Here is an 8,160-nt window from a genome sequence, read left to right as displayed (position 1 = left end):
TCATTCACTTTTTTGCAGTTATATTCCCCCTCCATAATATATCCACCCCAATTACTTTATTTATTTATTTTATTTTATGTATTTTAGTACAGGGTCTGCAGAGTCTCACTACACAGATTGGACTTGTAGTAATTCTACTGTTTTCAGCCTCCCAAGTGCGGGGATTACACATGCATGCCAACACACCTGGTCTCAATCACTGTCTCAGCGTGCCCTGCAGGCAGTGCTGGCATGGCAGGTAGTGATGGGGATCGAATCCTCGTCCCTATGTCTGCCTCAGCAGTCACTTTAATCAGCTGAGCTATCTGGCTAGCCCCCAATCATTTTAACTACAACAACTTTATCAACAAAATCTACATCTTCCACATACATTTCTAAATCTCTGTTCCCTGCCCAAGATTTTCTTCCACATTTCTGATGAAGAGTTCCACCTGGATATGTATCCTGAACCACATAGATTTCACTTACAGTCTCAACAGCTCACCCTAAAAGTTGTTCTTCCACCAGTACAGGGATCTAGGAATGGTGTAGGTTTATGATCTCTACTCCCTCACAACTCACTTCTAACAGGTGCTGACTTCATGCGAGTACTATGTCTCAGGATTCTGTCAAATGTGCTCCTATTTTCCAGGCCAATGGCTTGTTGTTTAACTCAAATCTTTGTCTCATTCCTGAATTATTTCAATAGCTCTTATTATATTTCATAGATTTCAGGAAAACCTCAATAATTCATTCATGCAGCCAAGACAATCTAGTACCAGCCAGTCATGTCAGTTTTGTTCTTACAAATCTTACACTTTGTCCCAGAGACAAAATCAGACTCTTTAAATATATATCATCCATGAAGGTCAGATCATGGTGATGTTAGGTTTTAAAATGTAATCTCTGGAAAGTTTCTGCATATAAAATGTTTTCCTGCCTGTTGTTCTCCCTTATGCCTTGTTCTTCCATGTTTCTATGCTTAGCACATATGTCCCTTTGCCTAGAATGTCTCTCTGGCCCACCTCACCTGCATCCATTCTTCCAAACAGTCCAGCCAAGTCTTCCTAAGAGCAATGTTAGCATCACCTACTATTACCAAGTCAGCCCGTGACATTTGTCCCAGTGCTTCTAGCACAGTCAGACCCTCTCTTCTGCCCTTAATAATCGGCCATATATCCACTTGGTGCAACAGGTGTCATGGAGGGTGAGGTCTTTTCTGGCATATGCAGTCTCCCAGATCACAATCAGGTCATTGTTAAGGAAAGATGTCTCCATTGGAGTTGGTGCAACTTGAGTTGAAGGACAAGTTTCTTCTGTTTCCCCAACGTAGCTTCAAAATAGCCAGCTTTTAACCTAGAAAGTGAAAAGCCAGGATAAAATGAGAATGAAAATCCTTTCTAGTCCTAATTGTCTATCATTCTGTGGCTTCCTAATAGCATCTTGGATATGTACTCACAACAACATTTTTACAAACACATTTCTAGATGTCTGCTATGTGCTTAGAAATGTACTAGGCTTAGAGGAAAGTCCCATTTTTCTATCATGGATTATAAGAATTATAATCATTAAGAACTATCTTTTTCAATTTAATTAAAATAAAATATGAAAGAAAATACTCAATAAATGACAAGAATTAAATGTTTTTAACAATTTAAAATTTGGCAAACTGTTTTCTATGTTGTGAATCAAAAAGTGAAGCTATTTACTGAAATACTCTTCCATCAGCTATGAAAATATGTTTGTAGAAGCCTGACTTTTTTTTTTAAGTATGGGTCTATAGGGTCTCAGTATGTAGATCAGATCATAGTGATCCACCTGTGTTCAGCCTTCCAACGAGCTGGGATTACAGGTGTACACCACCACACCCGGTCTCAATCTCTGTCTCAGTGTGTCCAGAGGGTGGGGCTGGCACGGCACACTGGGGATCAAAGCTTGGCTGCTACATCTGCCTAAGCAGGCAGAAGCCTGACTTTTAATAAAGCAATTCTACTTATATCATTTTTATTTATTTCTCACAGGCAGGTGTCTAAAGCAATCTAATTCATTAACGTATTGTCTGTGTGAAAAGATGTCTTTTCTGATTTTCATGAGCATGTGTGTATATAGGTGGGCTTTACTGTCCCAGACCTATGTTATCTGATTATTTTCTTGGAAAATAATAAATTTGTCCAATAAGCACACTGAATTTCTATTTTTCACATACTCCCATGTTGAATTTTTCGACATAGTGTCAACAGCAGTAAAGCAATGCAGGTTGTATAAATATCAGCCCATGAAGGCTCCCTCCCTACTCTTTTTCTAGTTCTTCCTAGCACCAGTAACACTAATATCAGTAATAATACAGCAGTCATAGTACATAACACATCGTCATTTTCTAATCTTTCATTTGTTATGTCTGTGGTCTGTGATGTACACCTGTAGTAAAGCATTTGCTAATTTAGTAGTCGTTGTTATTTTCTTTACTTGACAAAAGAGAAAATTAAGACACAGAAATGGTGAATAAATTGTGTAATCCCATAAAATTAAGAAGCAGTGACACTAGAATTTAAGCCTGGGGAGTCTAAATATAGTGTTTTATAAATATCATATTAAAGTTTTATAGTAGGGAAATTAGTCCACTGAAATCACAAAAGAACACATGTAGTTTTGAGAGAGAATTTGCATCTATAACGTGAAGAAGGCTTTGTCTTGAAGACTTTGAGATTTATGGGCCAATTAGATACATACAGTTGGGCCTCAGGTCATTTTAGTTCCAGTCAATGAATCTGCTCCTCTTTTTTGAGTTCCTGGCACCTGGAGCTATAGGCACTTGAGATCTTGAAAATGGATCAATCTCTCTAGTGGGATTTGTCCCAGCTTAGTAAAACTACCTCCATCTGAAAGGAACATAAAGAACTTTGAAGAATCAATGGTTCATTGCTCTGGGGGAGAATACAAACTGAGAGAAACAGCAAGAGAACTGTGCATGGAAATTAAATCATAATGCAGAATTAAGCACTCCTGCAACTAAGAGCCCGTGAACACCACCACAGACAGCAGAGTATATATCACTCCATTATTCAGGGGAGGAGCAACCCCTTTGTTGTTAAGCAGTCAAGAAAGAGACAGAGTGAAGGGCTCAGCCTAGAATGTCTGCTGTAGTTCACTAACTGGCTTTAGCATTGAGACATTCTTGGTAAAATGAGAGCAATGGTCTAGCTTGGTAAATGTACTTTTCAGTCTCAGAAGAACGATCTGAAATATTACCTTTATTTTACTTTTTGAAATCATAGAGAATCACTTTTATTTATTGGTTTTATTGCTGATTATTTAACAATTGTGTATTGATTTTTCTTTTTCTAAATAATTTTATTGAGAAAGAAGTAGCAATGAGACAGTTTCAAAACAGGTTAGTAGTACAGTTACAATAATTAATACAATGCATATTGTTGTCTTTGTAGTAGTTATTCACAGTACAAGATGCAGACATGATTTCTTGTCTAAACACTATTAGTTCAAAACTTTCTTCTCATTTAATTAAGAGAAAGTAGCTGTATATTATGCTATTTTGTATATACAGATACATATATATTTTTCACTACAAAATGGTCCTTCATTTATATCACCCTTTCTTCTTTACTTTTGTCAGAGAAGTGTATTCCATTGCCATTCATATATTGTAGATGCATGAATTCAGCAGAGTAATCCAATATAGTCCAATAGTATATGATAGTAATGGTTTATCCGCATGACTGACAATGTCAGAAGTTATTGACTTGAACCTTGTACAGCTCAGCATATTAATATGGCTTTACATTTTATATCTTGTTCCTATACTTTTCTGCTGCATAGGACTTAGCCTTAAACCTTGTATAGTAGTTTGTAGCTCTTTTGTCAGCGTCAGCCATGTGGGTGAGTCATGACCATTGCTTGACCAATTTGCTCTCTATGAAAGCCTGAGAGAATGTTTTCTCTCCATGTGACTCTCCTTAGGCACACTCTACATCATCAATGACTTTCCTGGGTGGCCCCATAGTCTCCTCCATCAGAAAACACCACTGAGTTACAGGATGTTACAGTACAGATTCTCCTATGTCCTGAGTCCTCACTGACTTTGAAGGGCTAGGGACAAAATGGTCACTATCCTCCTAAACCCTTCTTTTTCTCTAATTTTTTGGTCTGTAAATTTAAGTTGTTAACCTTCCAGAAGAGAAGATTAATTACATTATTACCCTAGAACATAGGCCGTTGAGCTTAACATCAGGATCCGTCTGAATATCAAATGCCTTGGACTTAACATGGATCAGGTATTTTCTACCAATCATTGATATGCTAAACTTTAAATCCATATAGAGAGAAAAGATTCTCTCAGGCTTTCACAGAGAGCAAATTGGTCAAGCAATGGCCATGACTCATCCACATGGCTGATGCTGACAAAAGAGCTACAAACTGCTGTACAGGGTTTCAGGGTAAGTCCTAAGGGGATTTGACTGACCTTGTCAGATACAAAAGTTACATGTTTTGTTAAATAGGTCTTGCTTTACCTTAGAATATGACTTTTAGGGGGCTTTGCAAAAGTGTTTTCTCGAGCTCGTGAGAAAGCAAAATGGAGGGGAGTGTGTCCACCCTAATGGTCTGTAACCTGGCCTGCAGTGGGAAGCTGGAAGAGTTGGAGGAGAGCATCTTGGCCGACAAGTCCCTGGCCACCAGAACTGACCAGGACAGCCGGGCTGCACTGCTTGGGCATGCTCAGCAGGACACACAGAGAGTGTTGAGTTCTTGCTCCTGCTTGGAGTGCCAGCGAGTGCTACAGATGACACTGGCTGGTCTCCTTGTCATATTGATGCTTCTGCCGGCTGGGACAAGGTAGTAAAGGCCCTGCTGAGAAAAGGTGCTCAGGAGAATGCCATCCATCAAGATGGATGTGTTCCTCTCCATTACGCTGCTTCCAAAAACAGGCATGATGTGATGTTACTAGATGTGATGTTGCTAGATGTGGGGCTAATCCAGATGCTAAGGACCACTATGAGGCTACAGCAATGCACCAGGCCGCAGCCAAGGACACTTAGCCTGTGATGAGGACAGAGTGGAAGAAGCAAAGCTGCTGGCATCCCAAGGAGCAAATACTTACACTGAAAATAAAGAAGAAAAAACACCGCTGCAAGTGGCCAAAGGTGGCTTGGTTTAATACTCAAGAGAATGGTGGAAAGTTAAAGTAGCTTGGATTTAATCTACTTTATATGTTTTGTTGTCCTCAATGCCCTGGAAACTAATGTAGTTGTACATAAGGCATCATCTGCAAAGGATGCAGTTTTCTTAAGTTCAGAATCTTACTAACATGTTATATTATTCCTGCTGAGTAAGTAGCTTGTTCTAAACTTGTTATACAACCTGTTTTCCAGGCATTGAATAATTGTTGAGATTGTTCCACTCTAGTCATATATTGTTTTCTAATATTGAATTTTGCTTAAAAATATTATTTTCAGAACAACAATTTTAATTACAATGGTGACAGTGGAGTCAGGAATGGTTTGAATGCAGGTATAATTTTTTTAATGAAAATGTAAATCTCAGGGCTGTGGAGATAGATCAGAAGTTGAAGTACCTGCCTAGGCAAGTGCTAGGACCTTTGATCCCTCATACCACATGCCACCCCAGTCGCAGCCCAGGCATACTGAGATGGCCGAGATGGTGCACAACTGTAATCCCAGTGCTGGGGAGGCTGAAACAGGAGGATCACTATGAGTCAGAACTGCATAGGGAGATCCTGTACCAAATACATAAAATTGTTTTTTAAAAAGAAAGAAAATGCAAATTTCTGTTATTCCTAATTTGTAGTGATAACTAAAACAAGTTCTCAATAATTCAGGCTTAAAAACAAAAGCCTGCTCACAAGAATGCAGATTTCAGAAGAGAGAACACACAGGATAGCCTGGTCCTCCTCCTTCCGTGAACCTGAAGAGTTGAGGGATTCCTGCTTATTTGTCCTCACGGCATGGAGACTGTTGAATATTGGTAAAAGCTAACTCATTTAGAGAAAGAGTTCAACTACCTGACTACCTCAGGCCTCAGTATTCTAGAGAAGGCATAGAAATATATGGTATAGTTTTAAGTAAAAATAGTTATTTGTGAGTATTTGCATCCATTAATGATGCCACATATGCCTAAAAGACATTTTACATGTTGGAATAACTTCAAACAAATTTTTAATGCCTGGCAAGCACAGGGTCCAGAGTTCAATCCCCAGTACCTAAAAATGAAAATTAAAAGACACAAAATGATCTTAAAAAATCACTCTTAATTTTACCACTATAAATTTTCATGAAAAATATCTTATATATTAGCATCTTTCTTTCCTTTCGTTGATAGGTTTATTTATTTACAATTTGCAGAGATGTTATAGATCTGAACCTTCTACTCCTATGAAGACCTTCTGTTGCTTTCTTTGTGAGTACCAATCCTTACACTGCCAGATTTGACTTCTTTCTTTGTTTTATTGTTAGGACCAATTAACTGATTTCTCTTTTTGTTGCTAGATACTGAGGAAGAGTGTTTTGTGTAACTTAGTCCAGATGTCCAAAGTCTGCTGTTTATAGTGACCCATGGAAATACAGAGAACTTCTGCTGCAACAATTTCAGACTCTCAGCTTCTCCTTTCTCTGTTTAACATCAAAAAGAAGAAATTAGTACTCACTAGAGACGCTTTGAGTAATGTTAGTATTAAATGTTAGAAATTTCACTCTCAGTGTAATTCTTAAGTCTGAACCTGAAGCCAAAAGATTAATTTTCTTCTTTTTTTTCAGATGATATAACAATCTCATTTCTTAGGTACCAATCCCTCCTAAGGGCCTTGGCTCCAATCAAACTTTCATGGGTATACTTTAGGGCACATTATATACTTTAATCCTTTTGTTTTCTAATAAGGAAAACAAAGGGATTAAAATGATCTTGAGTTATATGAAATAAAAATTTTAATCACATTATACCATGTTATGAAGGAATTATAAAGGAATGTATATTATAAATGAATTTGCAAATGGAAGTAACTTATAGGTGTTAAACAAGTCATAGACAATTCCTAGGGAATAAAGTGAAGATATAGATACTTATTAATGCATTTGAATAGTAAAAATGAAATATCAGAAGCAGCCCACATATCAGACAATTATAGTATATAAAAACAGATTTTGGAAGATCAACATAATTAAATAATACATAGTCATTAGGTTTTTAAGAATGATTTATTTCTGTAATGAAAATCTCACAACAAAATGCTAAGTGAAGCAGACTATATAACCATACATATGGAATAATTTTAGTTATGCATAATATATGTAAATGTCTGACCTACACTTGACTTTTCATAAAACTGAAAGGTACACTAACATTTTAGAGTTATTATCTCCTGATTGGGGGTTTTAGGGTAACTGTGTAATGTTTATATTGGTATATTTAATGAGAATACGTTACTTTTAAAAAATTTTATTTTATTTTAATTTGAAGAGTAAAAACAAAAGCAAAGACAAATAGTACATACAAACGCAGAAACAGGATAACATACAACAATATATATGTTACAGATTTTCAAAACAAGAATAAGAAATCACCAATGGTCGTTATAGAATGTATTTTTATCTTCAAATCTGTTGCTCAGATTAACAGATATAGTTATGCAAGATTGGACAAATAATTGAATATCAGTGATTACTTTTATTACTTTTAAAAGAAATATTTTATGTCAGTTTGCAGTATGAAGCATCAATCTAAGAATTTTTATTTATCAGAAGTTTTAATGAAATAAGCTATGAAAAGATCAAGAAACATTTTCAATGCCATGATGCAAACATTTTGCCAGAAGGCCAAGGCTGTGGAAAGATACAAAAAAGATTTTAAGTCATACTGATCTTTCTAAACAAAAGAAAAGGAGAATTTTTCTAAGTTTAGAGTGAAAGGTCAAAGCTTAAAGTATACAGAAATGTTTGCATACTGGTCATTGAAATTTATAGCATCACAGTTCATATTTCATTGGGAGTTGATACATCATCCAGTTCACCCTTTAGGAGCATTTAATTTCATATACAGTAAATAGTCATCCTACTTCTATTTAAACACTTCCCAGGAAATGTAACCACACTTCTCCAGAGAGTGTCTATTTTATTACCTCACAGTCCTAAATATTAAAGTTCTCTCTTTGATGGG

The 8,160-nt window shown here is 36.6% G+C and overlaps 1 pseudogene; it reads left to right on the top strand.

Moving 5' to 3' along the window:
* Positions 1-4,567: 4,567 nt before the first annotated feature.
* On the top strand, positions 4,568-5,298 carry LOC101562160 (annotated as a pseudogene).
* The last annotated feature ends 2,862 nt before the right edge of the window (positions 5,299-8,160 follow it).

This window comes from Octodon degus, unplaced genomic scaffold (genome assembly GCF_000260255.1).
Source record: "Octodon degus isolate 3935 unplaced genomic scaffold, OctDeg1.0 scaffold00186, whole genome shotgun sequence".
NCBI classification, from domain to species: domain Eukaryota; kingdom Metazoa; phylum Chordata; class Mammalia; order Rodentia; family Octodontidae; genus Octodon; species Octodon degus.
This window is presented reverse-complemented; position numbering and strand designations above follow the sequence as displayed.